This window comes from Oryctolagus cuniculus, chromosome 7 (assembly GCF_051225735.1).
Source record: "Oryctolagus cuniculus isolate XC-2025 breed Fujian yellow rabbit chromosome 7, ASM5122573v1, whole genome shotgun sequence".
NCBI classification, from domain to species: Eukaryota; Metazoa; Chordata; class Mammalia; order Lagomorpha; family Leporidae; genus Oryctolagus; species Oryctolagus cuniculus.
In genome coordinates, this window is record NC_142873.1 from 5,490,404 (window position 1) to 5,507,068 (window position 16,665).

Consider the following 16,665-nt stretch of genomic DNA (forward strand, 5'->3'; position numbering starts at 1 on the left):
CTGCACATGCTGAGGACTGGCTGTCTTGGATCACCCCTGTCTAGCTTAGCATTCATGACTCTACCTGCCAACTCAAAGGCCAGATTTTTAAAAATTATTTATTTGAGAGGCAGAGTTACAGACAGAGAGAGGGAGAGACAGAGAGAAAAAAGTCTTCTATCAGCTGGTTCACTCACCAAATGGCTGCAATGGCTGGAGCTGGGCCAATCCAAAGCCAGGAGCCAGGAGCTTCTTCCGGATCTCTGATGCGGGTGCAGGGGCCCAAGCACATGGGCCATCTTCTGCTGCTTTCCCAGGCCACAGCAGAGAGCTGGATCGGAAGTGGAGCAGCCGGGACACAAACCAGTGCGCTATGGGATGCTGGCGCCTCAGGCAGAGGTTTAGCCCACTATGCCACGGCGCCGGCCCCACTTTCAGCTTTTGAAGCCTGTGGGTGGAGCAGAGGACGGCGAAGGCCACAGTGCACTTCAAAGCCTCATTTCCAGAGGCACCGTGGAGGCTTGTGCTCCCTCCCCAGGACGTGGAAAGCCGGCTCCTCCTTTCTCTGGCACACGGCGTTGGTGGGAGACGGTGGCTGATTATTACAGCTTATCCCCACCCCAAGAACAGGCTTTCCCAACCTCTCCAAAACCTCAAGAAGTTCACTGCAAATGGACATGTCTGCTGCTTATTTACTCAACTGGGTAGAGGTCTGATGGGCTGGGAGCACAGGAGCCGACAATGCGGGCAAGCCAGGGCTGCAGGAGCCATGAGGCAGGGAGCTCCAGGCGCGCCGTGGCTCTGCCTTGACCCCACCAGAATGTGCAAGAGCAGGGGCTGCCTGTGTTCCCTGCTTGCTAGGCTCAGCCTGGGCCTTGGGGTCACTGAATGGTACTCTCTCACCAGTAGATAGACTGGTTTTAAGAAGCACTGGATGGCAGAGGGGCCAAGGGTGAAGAGCAGGGAGAATTAGAGGAACGCCAGGAAGATCAACCGAGCACGCAGGAAGCAGCAGCTCCAAAAGGCGAAACCGAGAGGCTCTGATGTGCAGACAGAAGGCACGGCCTGATTCTCCGCGTTTACAGATCTCTGCAAAGCGAGGAGAATTTGGAAATGTGGAAAGGCAGTGCCATCACCAACATCCCTGCTCTCTTCTCCGGAAAGAGTAGCTTTCTGCAAGTTGCTTGACTTGGCTGAGCCAGTTCCCAACTTTGAAAGACAGAGCAAACATATACACCAGTATAAGATGAGTTGTGTTGGCTTAAACACGATAGAGGTTTATTTTCTCATCCAGAAACAGGCTGTTCCGAGCCGCTGCGAAACTCTACAGTCACTGGGAATTCTGGGCTCTTTCTACTTTGTTCTTTCCACCATCCTGGCCTTGAAGTTTAAGTAAACCTCACAGTCCAAGATGACTGACGGAGTGCCCACTAGCATGTCTGAATTCTAGGTAGGACTGAAAGGAGGCAGGTATCAGCAAAAAGGTACGCTCTTAGCTGAGTCAGCCTCCTTAAAGACTTTTGCTGGGATGCACCCCAGTCTTCTCCAGCTCTCACTTGCATGTCATTGACCATCACCAGCTGTAAAGAAAGCTGGGATAGGTCTTTCAGCTTTGCACATTTCCGCCTGGAGCGAAATGGGGAGTCTGTTGGAAAGAAAGCAGATGAGACCAGATACTGGGTAGATGATCTCTTGAAAACCCCAGAGAGTTGCTTCATAGTTGTAGGAAATGCCGCCTGCGACTAATGCGTGCACGGTAAGCTCAAAGGGGCTTTGCAGCTGCTCCCAGGCTCCTCCCACAGTCCTGCAGGGTGGAACTTGAGGTGCAAAGAGACGTTTGAGGTCAAGGTCACTGGCCATTAAATGAGCAGGGATTACAATTGAAGCCTGTGTAGGTATTTTCTGTCTGTCTTAGGAAGTCCCTCGTGAGCCCAGGGAGGGAGTCAGCACGTGGCTGCTCTCACTCTCCTGAGGGCTGGGGGCAGGGAGTCCCTTGGAGCTGGCAGCCTGAGGCGCAGCACACGGAGCGCAGAGCCTGGAGGCCCCAGTTATCTTCAGCCCGGTGAGCTATGGCCACACCGTCCTCTTTGAGATTATGGATGCTTTTAATTTTACCTTTTACCAAGGGCCTTGGGACCTGAGGCCTTCATGCATGAGTGCCTATAAATTGCATCTTATTACATTATTAATTACTGTGTTATCTGGAGTCAAATAACTGACGAATGCTTTGGCGAGCAGCACTGGGAAATAAAAGTCTTCCCAATTCCCTTCCTCCTTGGCCCTGCTCAGCTCGTAGAGGGAAGTCAGGGGTCCTACATGCCCACCAGCTTTGAATCTCTTAGAGGTAGGACTCACCTGTGGCCAAGGGCAGGCTGCTGTCCTAGGGTACAGGCAGCACATGAGATAGAGTGAACCCACCGGAAGCAAAATGAAGGAGACAGGCATCCTGGCTCCCCTGAAACCCAAGACAAGGTGGAGTGGGGCCGAGGGGAGCTGGCCTGAGGTGTCAAAGTGGCTCTCCCAGGAGCCGGGACGAGAGAAGAGGGAGGCTGGTTCTGTGGGGCCAAAGAACAGAGCAGGGCTGGGCCGTGAACTGGCTGGGAGCCTCACGGAGTGAGGGCATGGGCACTGGGCTCCCCTGGAGGCAAGATTCCTGTGTGAGCACCGAGCTGGAGTGCAGGATACACCCCAGCACTGAGGAAGCCAACCTAGAGTCGCGACACCTCACACCTGCCCTGCCCTGCCCTGCCCTGCAAGAGCCCGGGGCCTGTTCAACCAGTAATCCTTTCCTGATTTCCAAAAAGCTGCCAGAGAGTGGCCCTGAGTGCATCAGGATGGGGTGGCAGTCTGAGGACCGGCTGCAGACAAGGGGACCCTTTCATGCGTCTTGGTTCCCTTGGTAGACAGAACCTCCGGCAGGTGCAGGAATGCCCGGGTTCAAGGCCGCCCCGGAAGGCTCGCAGAAGGGACTTTGTGATATTCCAGGATTTTAGGAGGCTGAGCTGCTGGTGGGTGGTGGATTTTTGAAGGATCTGCTGACTACCTTGAGGGCAGTAGACAGGGAGCAGCTGCACCTCCCCCAGCCCTCTGCAGGTGGACAGACACGCAGGGCGGGGAGATGCTGGTGGGCTCTCTGCATCTTCCCTACTGCCTCTGCTTCATGGGCAGAACCCGCCCTGCTGGAGTTGCTGTGGGGGTTAAAGAAACAGGCAACACCCTTGGCACAGAAGGGCTGCTAGCAGGTGCCAGCTGTCCACGACTGTCCTCGCCCCTCCCCAGAGTGTTGTCAAGGGTGGCTGGTGGGTGCAAGCAGACAGGGACGCCGAGCCCACATGCACTCCCCATGGCTCCCACAAGATCAGCCCCCAGAGCCTTGCTGGGCAGGACTAAGCCAGGCAGCCACATATCTCTCTTCCCTAGGTGTGGATGCACACGTGGGAAAACTGCCGGGAGGACAACACTTTCTATGGGCTTTTCACCCCATCCCAAGAAACACAGCTGTCATCATCATTAGACCTCACCAACATCACCAACATTTTTAGACAGGGAAAGGGGCAGGCAACACCAGTCCAGAGAAAGACGAGTTGATGGGGACTACCAGGCCTAGAAAGACTGAAAAGTGGGGCCACCTTCCACCCTGGCATCCCATGTGGGTGCCCGCTCATGTCCTGGCTGCTCTACTTCCTATCCAGTTCCCTGATAATGGCCTGGGAAAAGCAGTGGAAGATGGCCCTAGTGCTAAAGTCCCTGCACTCACATGGGAGACCTGAAGAAGCTCCAGGTCAGGGCCAGCACAGGCCACTGTGGCCATCTGGGGAGTGAACCAGCAGATGGAAGATCTGTCTCTTCCCCTCTCTCTGTAATTCTGACTTTCAAAATAAAGAGACAAATCTTAAAAAGAGAGAGAGCGAGACTGTTGGTCAATCACCCGTTCGCTCTCAAGCACATGTACATTTGAATATGTATATTAAAGGACTTGCAGCCCCTTCCCCCTCCTCTCCCTTTGGTGGAGATCCTAGGTGCCAAACCAATCCTTCCAGTCTCCTTGCAATGCAAAGAGTAAGGCAAAGAGCATCTTGCGAAACAGATAAGGGGGAGTCCCCAGAGGCTTCAAAGAGACACCCACTTTCCCCCAGCCGCCTACTATATACCCCCCCAGTGGCAAATTCCCTGCTAACTGCGTGCCCAGCACACGATCTCTTCTCAAGAACAGACTGTTGCCAACCTCTTTGCTCCAATAAAGCAACCCGTCTCTGTTGAGCTCAGTCCCCGGCTCCTTTTTCCGTCTCTCCTTTCTGGGGGTATGAAAGGCCAGAACCCCGAGCTATTCCAGACCTAACATATATAGACACCACTTAAAACAGGCGGAACACACATTTTTTAAACTGCCTGAAACTTGCACTCAAAGCTGATGAAAAGCAAGACCCCCCATAGGGCAAAGGGAGGGCTTGGCACAGTCCCTGGTGCATTTTACAGTGGGCAAAATCCCTTCTTGCCAAGCTGCCGTGCTGGTCAAATTGCATCCATAAAGCCTTTGGCACAGCGCCTGCTGCAGAATAGCAGTTTAGCAAACATCAGCTATGCATAATTCCATCGGGCCCCTCCCAGGCCACCCGCACAACTGCACAGCTTATCCACTGCCCACAGACTAGGCATGCTCTGCACGGCCCCTCCGGGGTTTGGGCTGTGCACATCCTGCTGAGCTCTCCTAAGGGCAGACACAAACCACTCCAGGGCAGCCCTCTGACTTGGAAGCTCGGCTGACCTCCCGCGCCTCTCATTTGCTCTTTCCTCAACCATAAGTCCCCCCGTTAGTGGGCAGCCTACGCGGTGTACCCAGCGAAGGGCAGGACACTTCCTCCCCTGTCTCCCTCAAGGTGTAGGTCTTGGTCTCATCACTTCTAGGGTCACTGGCTGAGATCTGAGACAAGGCCACGTGCTCTGCCTGGACAACGAGTCTGGGCTCTCTGGCCTGGGTGCTCGGGCACCGGAGCTAAAGTGATTATGAGATAGAAAAAGGCTGTTAGGAGATGCCTGTGTTGCTCTCTCAGCCAAACTTGAGCAAGGAAGCTTAGGAGCCTGCCGCTCTGCTATTTTGATTTAAGTGTTGCTGAGTAGCAATCCCCAAGTCATTTATCGGTGAGCCCAGAGGCAGGGACAGAGGCTGGCTCTCAAGGCCGCTCCAGCTCCCAATGCACTAATGACACTTGACAGACACCAAATCTTTGCAATTTCCAAACAAAACCTTGAGCTCCAATCCCTGGGCTCCCGGGAAACACTCCACCGGGCGCCCCAGGCTTCGCTCAGCTGGGCCTCACTGATTGCCAACAATCCCCAGCTGAGCACAGCCCTGCCCTCCAGCCCCTCCCCCAGTCCTCCCTGCCTCCGCTTCAGCTGGGGAGGACGTTCAGCTTCCAGAACCATCCGAGGAGCTGGCCAGACGGTGCGGCAGACCCTGATGGATGTGGTAACAGCTTTATCCAGTGGCTCAGATTATGCCAGTGGGTGACAGGGCTGGGATGCACAGATTCACCGTTTTAATTTTGCAGAGTTCCTGCCACATAGCAAAAGCCGACAGCTTTTCACTCAGAAGAGCTTCACCAAGATACAAGATAACACAGCTCACAACTAGACTGGCTCCTTTGTGATGCTGCTCAGCTCTCTCTCTTAAAACCAAATTTTGTGTTTGCGTAATTGTATTATTATTGTTTACTTTTTAGTTTAATTATGGAAGAATTCAGACTTACCAAAAGAAATGGCAAAAACGCAAACAAAAACTCATGTATCCAACACCCAAGGTGCTGAAAACCACAGGTGTAAGCAAGCTCCACTCTCTCTCTCCCCAGATGTAACCACCCAGCCTCAGTTTGGTTTTTATGATTCTCATTGGTATTCACACATCACAGCACTTTTTTATCCTTTTTTTTTTAAAAAAAGCTTTTAATAAATATAAATTCACAGCACTTTTAAAAACTTTTTATGTTGGGGCTGGCACTATGGTGCAGCAGGTTAAAGCCCCAGCCCCATATGGGTGCCAGTTCAAGTCCCAGCCTCTCCACTTCCCATCCAGCTCTCTGCTATGGCCTGGGAAAGCAGTGGAAGGTGGTCCAAGTCCTTGGGCCCGCACCGGCATGAGAGATCCGGAAGAAGCTCCTGGCTCCTGGCTTCGGATCACTTCAGCTCTACCTGAGCTGGCCATTTGGGGAGATGGAAGACCTCTCTCTCTGGCTATACCACTCTCTGTAACTCTTTCAAATAAATTAAAAAAAAAAAATTCCCAAATGACCTCTCTATGCCCACCTAATCTAGCATTCTCTTTAAAAACAACAACAAAACTTTTTATCTTGAGATAACTCTAGATTTGCACACAGTTGTAAGAACAGCACAGAGAGCCCTTGTATCACTCACTCACTCATCCAGTGGTTGCACTGACACAACTGGAAAACTGACATTGATGTGGTCACTGACTGTATCAATTGCATGTGTGTGTGTGTGTGTGTGTGTTCAATTCTATGCAGTTCTGTGCTAGGTGTAGAATTTTTTCTCTAAAAGCATTTCATTTTATTTTTTAAGACTTATTTTATTTATTTGAAAGACAGTTACAGAGAGAGGTAGAGCCAGAGAGAGAGAGAGAGGACTTTCATCCACTGGTTCACTCCCCAAATGACTACAATGGCCAGAGCTGAGCCAATCTGAAGCCAGGAGCCAGGAGCTTCTTCTGGGTCTTAGATGCAGGTGCAGGGCCCAAGGACCTGAGCCATCTTCTGCTGCTTTCCCAGGCCACAGCAGAGAGCTGGATTGGAAGTGGAGCAGCCGGGATTTGAACCGGCGCCCATATGGGATGCCAGCACTGCAGGCGGTGCTTTAACCTGCTGCGCCACAGTGCCGGTCCCTAGGTGTAGATTTGTGTGATCACTCCAGCCAAGGCACATGACAGTTCCATCCCAAGGAACCCTGTGCCAGTCACTGGCACCTTCTCTCTTCCCTCCCTAGCTCCTGGCCACCATGAATTTGTTCTCCATTCCTATACTTTGCTGAGATTATGCAACTAGGATCATACACATGCAACCTTTTGAAACTGGCATTTTACATTTAGCATAATGCCCTGAGGCCCTCCTAAATTGTTGCGTGTCAGTAATCCATTCTTGTTCATTGCTGAGACAGCAATTAACCAAAATAAAGAGACAAATCTACTAGTATTCTACTGAATGGATGTGCCACAGTTTGTTTGAATATTCACCCACTGAAGGACATTTGAGTTCTTTCTAAACTGGGGCTATTACAAATAAATCTGCTATGGTGGAAGACGGCCCAAGTCCTTGGGCCCCTGCACCCTGGTGGGAGACCTGTTGGCTCTTCCCTCCTGCTCAGTGAGGATTTTTCCAACCCATGGGCTGACATCCCCTATAGTTACACACATTTAAGAGATGGAAAGATCACAATAACGTGGGGACAACATTTTTGTGGCCACAACTCAAAACAGTTCTAGGTCCTCTGATGGCCTTGTTTCCTAGTCTGTCCCATGAGATCCAGCCATTCCCTCACACACACTGTCTGCACCCCTCTTGGGGAAGCAGGGTCCTTCATGGGGATGCAAACATTATGCAACCTTGCTGTTTTCCTAGGACACACCATTGACAGATCTTACTCCACACAAAGAGTGGACCACATCCTTTACAAACTGCTGACCTACTGCTCCTTTGCTCTGCTCCCCCACTATGTTATACGAATCTGCCTCCAGTACTTACAATCCCTCATGCTATTATCAGTGGAGGGGACCAAACAACGCATCCTATTCAATATACAGGGGAGAACTCATGTCGATGTGAAGTACAGGTTTCTGCCTTTCTCAAACATTTCATCTTGCAGGAGGCTTGCTATGGGCTGTACTCTGTTAGGTTAATTGCAATCAGAGGGGTTTTTTTTCTGCCAGATTGCTATATGTTAGCATCAGCAGGGTATGATTCCTGTTATAAGGCTGGAGCCCCTATTATCCTCCCCATCAGCTCAGACAGGATGTGGCCAGGGGTTGTCTGCTCAGGAACATTTTAGGGACTTTTTTGTTTTACTATTCAACAATACGCATGTCAGCAATTCCCTTTCCTAGTCAGCTCAGTTACATGCTTGAGAGGGTTATCTCTATATGCTTACGTACCTCATGGAGTAAACTTCTCATTGTAATTGCCTGATTTTATGATGTAAAAACAAAGGAGAGCTAGGAGTTGGAGTCTGACACTTGGGACATGATTCTCGTCAAGTCTGCATGTGTAATAAACTGTTTGCCTTTCCCCCTAAAAAAAAAAAAAAAAAAAGAGAGAGAAGAAGCTCCTGGCTCCTGGCTTCAGATTGGTCCAGATCCGGCCATTGCAGCCATCTGGGGAATCCACCATCGGATGGAAGACCTCTCTCTCGTTCTCTCTGCCTCTGCTTCTCTGTAACGCTGCCTTTCAAACAAAATAAGTAAATCTTCTAAAAAAATAAATCTGCTATGAACATTTCTGTACAGGTTTGTTGTTTTCATGCCTCTGGTGTGAAGGGGCCAAGACTGCAATTGCTGGGTTGTGTGCTAAATTGCTACTATTATTTTAAATACACAGTACTGATTTGTGACATCACACTGTGTGGATATTCTTCTGTGTCTCACTTTTCTCTTGCAACACATATCCCCTCCATCTCCACATTGATACATGTAGACACACGTAGCCTGATATATTAGAGCCTGCTGTTAGGTAGCACTCCCTTGTAGGAATGCCCTATAATTTATTTATCTATTGTAATTCTGATTCTGGAAGGCATATAATCTTTACAAGGGAAAGGGATCGCTTGTTTTTCTTAACTGAGAATGGAATAACATGGAAACAAGCCTTAGGCAGTCTAGACACAAGACCGAGCGGTCTCTCAGTTCTTTCCATAAGACGGCCTTAACCGAGTCGCGTAACCTCTCCGGCTCATCCTTCTCCTGTGTCAAATGGAATCTCAGGCCAGCGTTGTGACACAGTGTGATAAGCCACTGCCACTGCTGGTGATACCAGCACCCCATATGAGCACCTGCTTGAGTTCTGTCAGCTCCATTTCTGATCTGCTCCCTGCTAATGTGCCTGGGAAAGCAACAACAGATGGGCTGCTATCTACATGGGAAATCTGGCTAGAGTTCCTGGATCCTGGTTTCAGCCTGGTCCAGTGCTGGCCATTGCAGCCATGTGAGGAGTGAATCACCAGATGGAAGATCTCTCTCTCTCTCTTTTTTTTTTTTTTCTTTTTTGACAGGCAGAGTTAGACAGTGAGGGAGAGAGACAGAGAGAAAGGTCTTCCTTCCGTTGGTTCACCCCCTAAATGGCCGCTACAGCCGGTGCACTGTGCTGATCCGAAGCCAGGAGCCAGGTGCTTCCTCCTGGTCTCCCATGCGGGTGCAGGGCCCAAGGACTTGGGCCATCCTCCACTGCCTTCCCGGGCCACAGCAGAGAGCTGGCCTGGAAGAGGGGCAACCGGGACAGAATCCAGCGCCCCGACCGGGACTAGAACCCGGTGTGCCGGCGCCGCAGGTGGAGGATTAGCCTAGTGAGCCACAGCAAAGGCCAGATCTCTCTTCCTCTCTCTCTCTCTCTCCCTCCCCCCTTTCTCTGCGTAACTGTGCTCTTCAAATAAATAAATTTTTAAAATAAAGAGGGAGATCCCAATAATAGTCACAATAATAATATATGCCCTAATATTAGTAGGAATGAAAATATAGTATGTAAACTAAACTAAACCAAAGTAAACCCACGCTGAGTAACGAGGCCATTACATTTGCTAGTTAGTAATTATTACTAAATATCCACTCCACCAAGAGAAAGAGCAACCAAACTTTACATTCTGGGTTTTTCATGGAAAACCCATCTCCTTCCATTGCCCCTCAAGTTACCCTGTCACACCCACTCTGCTGTAGAACTCAGAAAACATCTAGTGTCTGGGGTCAGGCCCCCGTTCTCACCGCCTTTGAAGGTGGGGACTGGAACCCACGGGGAGACAGGGCCCAGGTCACACTGGAGCTGGACTCGATGCCTCCAGAGCCTCTGACCCCACTCCTCCCACGTCCTGCATGATGGGGGGAGCTCCAGGAAACTCTGGGCTGCCCCCACTCAGAGGCCAGGCTGAGGCTGTGCGGGGATCCCCATCTCCAGAGACCCTCCCATCCACACAGGCCTGAGACCAGCGAGCTGAGTGAGAAGCTGCCACGCAGGCCAGGACCCTGCCTCGGACAGAAGAGGCTTCGACTGGCACCCAGCGGATGGCCGCGCTAAGCGTCGTGCCAACAGCCTCCAAATGTTTAAAAGGCATGAGGCCCCAGGAAGGAGACTTTCTTTAGCCGGGAATGAGGAGGGTGAGGAGCAGCGCTACAGGATGCAGACAGGAGAGAGAGCTGGAGGCCAGGCCCAGAGCCATCTTCTCCCACTCTGCCACTCTCCTCTTGTAGGGGGGAGGCCGCACTGGGCGTGCCCTAAGCACTTCGTGCCACTCCCACTCTAGAGTGTTCTCTGTGGGGAGAACCCCTTTCCCATCTGTCCTCAGGGCCCTGCCTGCCCCTCCAGGGAGGCAGAGAGAGGTCTCTGGAGTTCAGGGGTCCCATGGGGCACCAGGCCTGGGGCCATCACAGCTGTGCCTGGGCTCTCTGGGACCACTGCCCCTGCCTCACCAGCCACTAGAGCTGTGGGAAGGTGTGGACCCTCAGGCTGGAGAGGGAGGAGGGGAGGACGAGGAGGCAGAGTGGTGACGGGGAAGAGCCAGCACTGCCTGAGACCTCCTAGGCCCTGGGCTCCACCTGTGGTCTGCAGAGGACCCCCGGGAGGGGATGGAAGCTATCATCCACGTGTGTACCCAAGTGACTCCCACACGGGTGAGAAGGCCAAGGCTCAGCCTTTCAGAGCTTGAGTCTCCCACGGGGAGTAACGACGTCCCCTGGCTGCCCACAGGGGTCCCCTGAGCACCAAGCCTAAGGCCACGTTCCCAGCCCTAAAGCCCACGCAGGCTGGAAAGCACTGGCTGGAGCCGGGAGGGAAGCCATGGGTGGGATCCAGCCCTCCCCACCACAGCCTTCTCCACTTTCATTTTCTTTAACCGCTGGAGACATAATTTACATTCCACATAGTTCCCAGCAGGCATTGGGCCTAGAGGTGCCATCTCCAGCTCAACCCCTGCAGTCAAGGCCAGGGTCAGGGCACCAACCAACCGCGCACAATCCGCCTCCACCCCTCTCTATGCTCTCCACAAATGTTCTCACTGGCTCCAAGCTCTCCCTTCATGACCCTCGCCCCGGGAGGTACCTTCCTTCTTCCATGTTGCTAATGCCCCCGTGTGGCCACGGGCACAGGCTCTTTCTGAGGGCCCGGATGGAGCAAAGTATCTGGGCTGCTCTGCTCCCCTGACCTGCTGCTGTGTCTGCCCTGAACCCCACACGTGGGCAGCCCTGCCACACCAGAGGGGCCCAGGAGGCACCTGAAGCCCCCAGGGGCCTGAGTCACTTGGGACTCAACAGTCAGGACTCCAGCAGCTCGTCCTGGGGTCTGGCTCAAGCCCATTTTATCAAGGGAGACTTGGAAGTGGGGGAGGGTCCCTTCTAATACAGCTTCTGAGAGAAGATGCCTAACTGAGCCTTGACCATTCCTGGAAAAGCAAAAGAGAAACAGAGGTCCTGCTTCTCCTTACCTGACCCCAGGGGCCGGGCCTGCTTTGGGACTCAGAAGGTTCAGCTTTGGGGGCAGAGACAGGAGGCTCATTCCTCCAGCTTGCACCATTGCAGCAAGGTCTGGGGGCCCTGCAGTGAAGCACAAGGAGAGGGAAAGGCATGAATATTCACACCAAGTGGGATAAATAAAAGACTATAAATAGTCGCAGTCCAGGGCAGGTTTTGTTTCTAAATGAGCTACCGAAGGACTCTGTTTGCTGGCTGTGGATGAGGGAGCCAGGGCCTGACTCAGTTAGTCCTGGCCTCCCCCCAAGCCTGGGATCACCTCTCACGTGCCTGCTGTCCGGTGGCGGTGTCCCGCAGCCTGTCACCCGCTCCACGACCTTCCAGACTGCCCTTGAGAAGGCCAAGTTCTTCCCCCTTCCCCCAGCTCCTCTCCCTCCCCAGGAACCAGGACCGTGTCAGCCCCAAAGCCCATCCACAGAGCCCGCTGTGGCTTGAACAGGGTGGGGCTCCCCAGCTCACACACAGCCACAGCGTTAAGTCCCAAAGTCACAGATGCAGGGTGCCACCAGGGGAGCCTGAATTCAAGTGAGGATGTGTGCAGCCAGGGCCTCTGGGGAGTGGGGAGCTTCTCTCAGCTGTTTGTCCCAGCACAGACTGGCTGGGAAATTGTTGTTACCTCTGTTCTTTGTTTCACATGGAAGAAGAATCTCCAAGCGGATGAGCCAAGAGATTTAAAAGTATTTATTAGAGTGAAAGGCCTCCAGAGTGGCGTGGAGGGGGGCTTCCAAGAAAGGAAAAACCCAAAGGGACCGGTGGCAGTGGGCTTTTCAAGTACAATTTCTAAGGAAAAAAAAAAAAACTTGACAATCAAATTGGCATTCAGTTACCAGGTGGGTGAAGTGGGCAGGCATACAGGTTAAAATCAATTAGGTTTGTGAGCTGGAAGACCATGGCTTCACCACGCCCCTGTGTGACCGCATGCCCCTACCTGATACCTTCACCACGCCCCTGTGTGACCACATGCCCCTACCTGGCCACATACCTGGGTGCCCACCAGCCAATCAGGTTCATTAGGGGGCTTGCTGTAGCCCTGTACCTCCAGGGCTACCCGCCTTAGGCTTCCTGGCCTAGATGCTCCTCCACGTGGCTGGTTCCTGGAGCTTGGTATGAACCCCCATTCACCTCTCTCTCTTAAATAAAGCTCTCACTCTCCTATGCATCTTTCTCACTAAATAAAAACTACCTATTAACCCATCTGACTCCTCATAGGAGCACAGGCAAGGCTGCTCTGGGACCTGGGCCACAGCCTACAACCAAAATGCTGGGGAGGGCAGGCCCACGATGTTGTGCAAATGTTATAAAAGTGTCCCCCTGTGGGCAGGTGTACCCAGAGGGCCCATGGCTCAGTTGATGGCCTGGTCCTTCTCCCTGCAGCCTTGGCTCAGCACCACAGGTGGTGACAGATGCGTAACTGATGGGGAGCTTTGCCCAACCTCCAGGGAGAACAGGATGGGGCTTTAGGGAGGGCAGGCTGTGTGCACAGCCACCAGGGCTGGCAGCCCCTGGAGCACCTCTCTCAGGGAGTACGCAGGAAGCCCTCCTGCAAAGACCTGGGGGCAGCCTGCAAGGGGACACTGACTGCAGGTCTCCCAGAAGCCCTGGCCGGATGCACTTTGCGGAGAGTTGTGCTCTGATGTTCTGCAGGTGAGGGCACACCTGTGGACGCTGAAGTGCCAGCTCCTCCACGCTCTTGCGCTGGGGAGGCCTGGGCTTGCAGAGGCCCTGGTTGCTGGTCCCCGGGCTAGTGGAGCCCTCCATCGTCCAGCTCACAGAAGGGAAGGAAAGCAGTGTGGGCTCTCCTCACAGCTCCACCCCCACCGACCCAGGCGCTGCAATGCCCCTGCCTATGCCCGGGCAGGAGGCGAGCGGAAGATCATTAGGCAGAACAAAAGATGACAAATAAAGACAAATGGAGAGGAACAAACGGCTCCCCTACCCCTCCCCACTCTCCCTAGAAGATCAGATTATGACCTGAAATCACTGGATACATATTTTATTATGTGGATAATTTAAAGGATTAGAGTGAGACAAAGAATTCATAAGCCGCAGTCACATTAGAAGACAAATTGTTTCCATTAATCTCTGAAGGAGTCCAGGAAGGAGAGAAGTGAGAACACGTGCAGGTACGTGAGCAGGAGGGAGCGTGGATGGGCGGGGGGACCGGGACGCGGGTGCGCGCCTGCTTTCCTTGCTGGGCCCCCACCCCCAGCACGGAGGCTGCACTCGGAACGAGGCTGATTTGCATTGCAGATTGAACTCAGCTGCTTTTCGCTTCTGTTGCCAACCAGCGGCAGTTTAAATAACATGTATTGTTCTGTGTGATTTCTTATGCAAATGTTTCTGGCCTGTTTGTTATTCTTGAATAATTTCCAGCGCCTGCTGTCTGGGCGGAAGCCGCAGCTCGCTCTCACAGCTGGGGCAAGTCACCTGCCGGAGGCAGAGGGTACAAGAACAGGGATGTCCCAGCCCCCAGCCTGGACGGGCAGCGATGGCGGCCCAGAGGGTCAGGTGTGCGAGCCCCAGCCCGGCCGTCCGGGGTTCCAGAATGTGTGCGGGAGGACTTCGAAGAATCCAGTCTGACAGCAGAAGGACTAGGTAGGAGAAGGACCCAAGTCCTGGGAAGGACGAGGGGCTGCCCTGTCTGTTTCTCTACTGAGTTCTCGCAGCACGGGGCCCTGTGCAAAGGCTGACCGCGAGGCCACACACTGACCGTGGACGAGCGAATGAATGCAAAAAATGAATGACTTGGGATTTAATCTTTGAACACGCAGCTTTCCCCTGAGGGCTGTTTTTTGTTTGTTTGTTTTTTGTTTTTTGTTTTTTTTGCCAGGACCGGGCACGAGGGAGAGGTCCTGATTTAGGAGGGTATTCCTCCAGGGCCTGATTTTGGGGTGCAAGTAGCAACAGCGCCTGCAGCATTTGCTCCCTGTCAGCCCACCTGCTTACAAGTACCAGGCCTGCCCAGGACCCTAAAACCAGGGGGTGCTGCCCTCCATACTTCACACATCCCAGCCAAGGCCTTCTGGTAAGGAGTGAGGGCCAGCCTGCCACCCTGGAAAGCACCACTCTGTCCTATAGCTCACTCACTCGTCATCCACTCGTTCCGTTTCCCACTCACGAGTCTGCTGTCCTCCAGCGATCACAGCGGAATGAGTAGGCCCTGAAACCCCGCTGACCTCGCCTTCTGTGTAATGTTTCTTCTGGGTCCCGCTCCACGCCTTCTGTGTAATGTTTCTTGAAGCTTCAGTTTGCTCACTTGGAATGCAGGGGTCAAATCATTGCTGGATTATGCAAGGGGATCCATGTACAGTTCTTAGCACAGACCTCGACACGTTATAACCAACCGCTCCACAATTATCATCAACAAGGTACAAACCAACCTGTTAGGCAGTGGGGACCCAGAGGTGACCATCAGCATCTCTGGCCAGCCCTTGTCTTCCTGACAGGGCTGGGGGACATGTAGCAGGTGCACTGTTCGGAGGTGACAACACCAAGAGGCCACGGGGACAAGTGCTCCAGGAAGAGGGAAGTTCCTCAGGCAGTGCAGGGCCCTGTGTGTAGGGAAAAGAGGGCAAGTGGGTGCCTCCGCATAGGGGCACCGAATGGAAGGAAAAGGGGTGCAGAACAGAGAGGAGACAGAACTCGCAGCCAGACTGAACCTATTCAGAGAAAATAAACTCACAGAGGTCGACCAACTGCCAGCAAGCTTACAGACAGAAGGCAGAAGCCCAGACCCCAGCAGGCTGGGCCTGTTTACATCTCAGGTGGGCTGGGGTGGGGGTGGGGGCCGTAGGCCTAGGTGAGCTTCTCCACACAGCTTCTTCAGGTTTGGCCCAAACCTGGGGAGGAATGCAGGGGGTGGGTGGGGAACAATACAGGGAGTGAGACGGAACTGGTCTCTTTAAAGAAGACGGGGTAACAAGAACCTGAAGTGGCTGAGGCTTCGTCCTTGTTCTGTCACTGTGTGCAAAGCTCAGGAGACAGCAGTGCTTGTTCAGAGACCACCGCTGCCCCGTGCCTCCCCTGCGCGGAAGCTGCACTTGACCAGGCCAGCAGGAGCCACGCCCTCTTCTCACCCCCTTCACCTTCCTGCCACTGGAACCCCCCCTCCACCCCGACCCAGACAGCCACCCCTCCCTTGGTTCCGCGGGGACACAGGAAGAGTTGAGCGACAGGATTTCACCCCTGGCTGGATCCCACGCTTGGTAATTATTGCACTGTGCAAATGAACACAGAAGTTTCCTTTAAAAATCATTAATGCTTTAAAAAAAAAAAAAAGCATGAGTCGATTTAAAATATACTAAGTAAATAATTATTCCAGGTGGTGCTTAGATGTAAGACCCCTTGAAGAGCTACGCCAATGGCCTGGACTCAGGTACAACAAGGGGTCTGAGGCTCACAGACTAGGAAGGGCAGTGCGTCACAGCCCGGCCTCGGAACGTCTGCTGCCTGGGACTAAGGCTTTGGGATGTTCTCCTTAACTGAGCACCTCTGACACCCCGGCAGGAACTCGGGAACCAGCCCCATCCCTGGGTCCCCAGTGCCGGGAGATGTGGCCCTAGACACACCGCAGTGGTCTTCCCCCAGTGCCGCTCTGTACAGGACATGGCCATCAGGCCAGCCCTACGTGGCCCTGCTGGGTCTACCCTTCTCTACCTCTCCTGCATCACTGACTGGGGTCCAGAGGTGCTTTTCACAGTGGGGGGTGAAACCACTGAATAGGGGTGGGAGTTGTGGCACAGCAGCTAAGCCATTGAAGAGCCTGGGTTTGCATTCCAGTTGCACCAGCTTCCTGCTAAGGTGCACCCTGGGAGGCAGCTGTCATGGCTCAAGAAGTTGGGTCCCTCCACCCACGTGGGAGACCTGGATGGAGTTCCTGGCTCCAGACTTTGATCTGTCTGGCTCAGGCCCAGGTGTTGCCAGCATTGGTGAGCGAGCCAGTAGATGGGGGCTCTTTC

General features: G+C 53.2%; 1 long non-coding RNA gene across 1 annotated transcript; it reads right to left on the reverse strand.

The window, feature by feature from the left end:
- Positions 1 to 14,537: 14,537 nt before the first annotated feature.
- LOC149125271 (uncharacterized) lies at positions 14,538 to 15,848 on the reverse strand. The gene is made up of 3 exons (XR_016236874.1): positions 15,390 to 15,848; positions 15,088 to 15,258; positions 14,538 to 14,988 (listed from the first exon to the last, which is right to left on the reverse strand). It is a non-coding gene; the product is annotated as an uncharacterized LOC149125271 (long non-coding RNA).
- Positions 15,849 to 16,665: the final 817 nt, after the last annotated feature.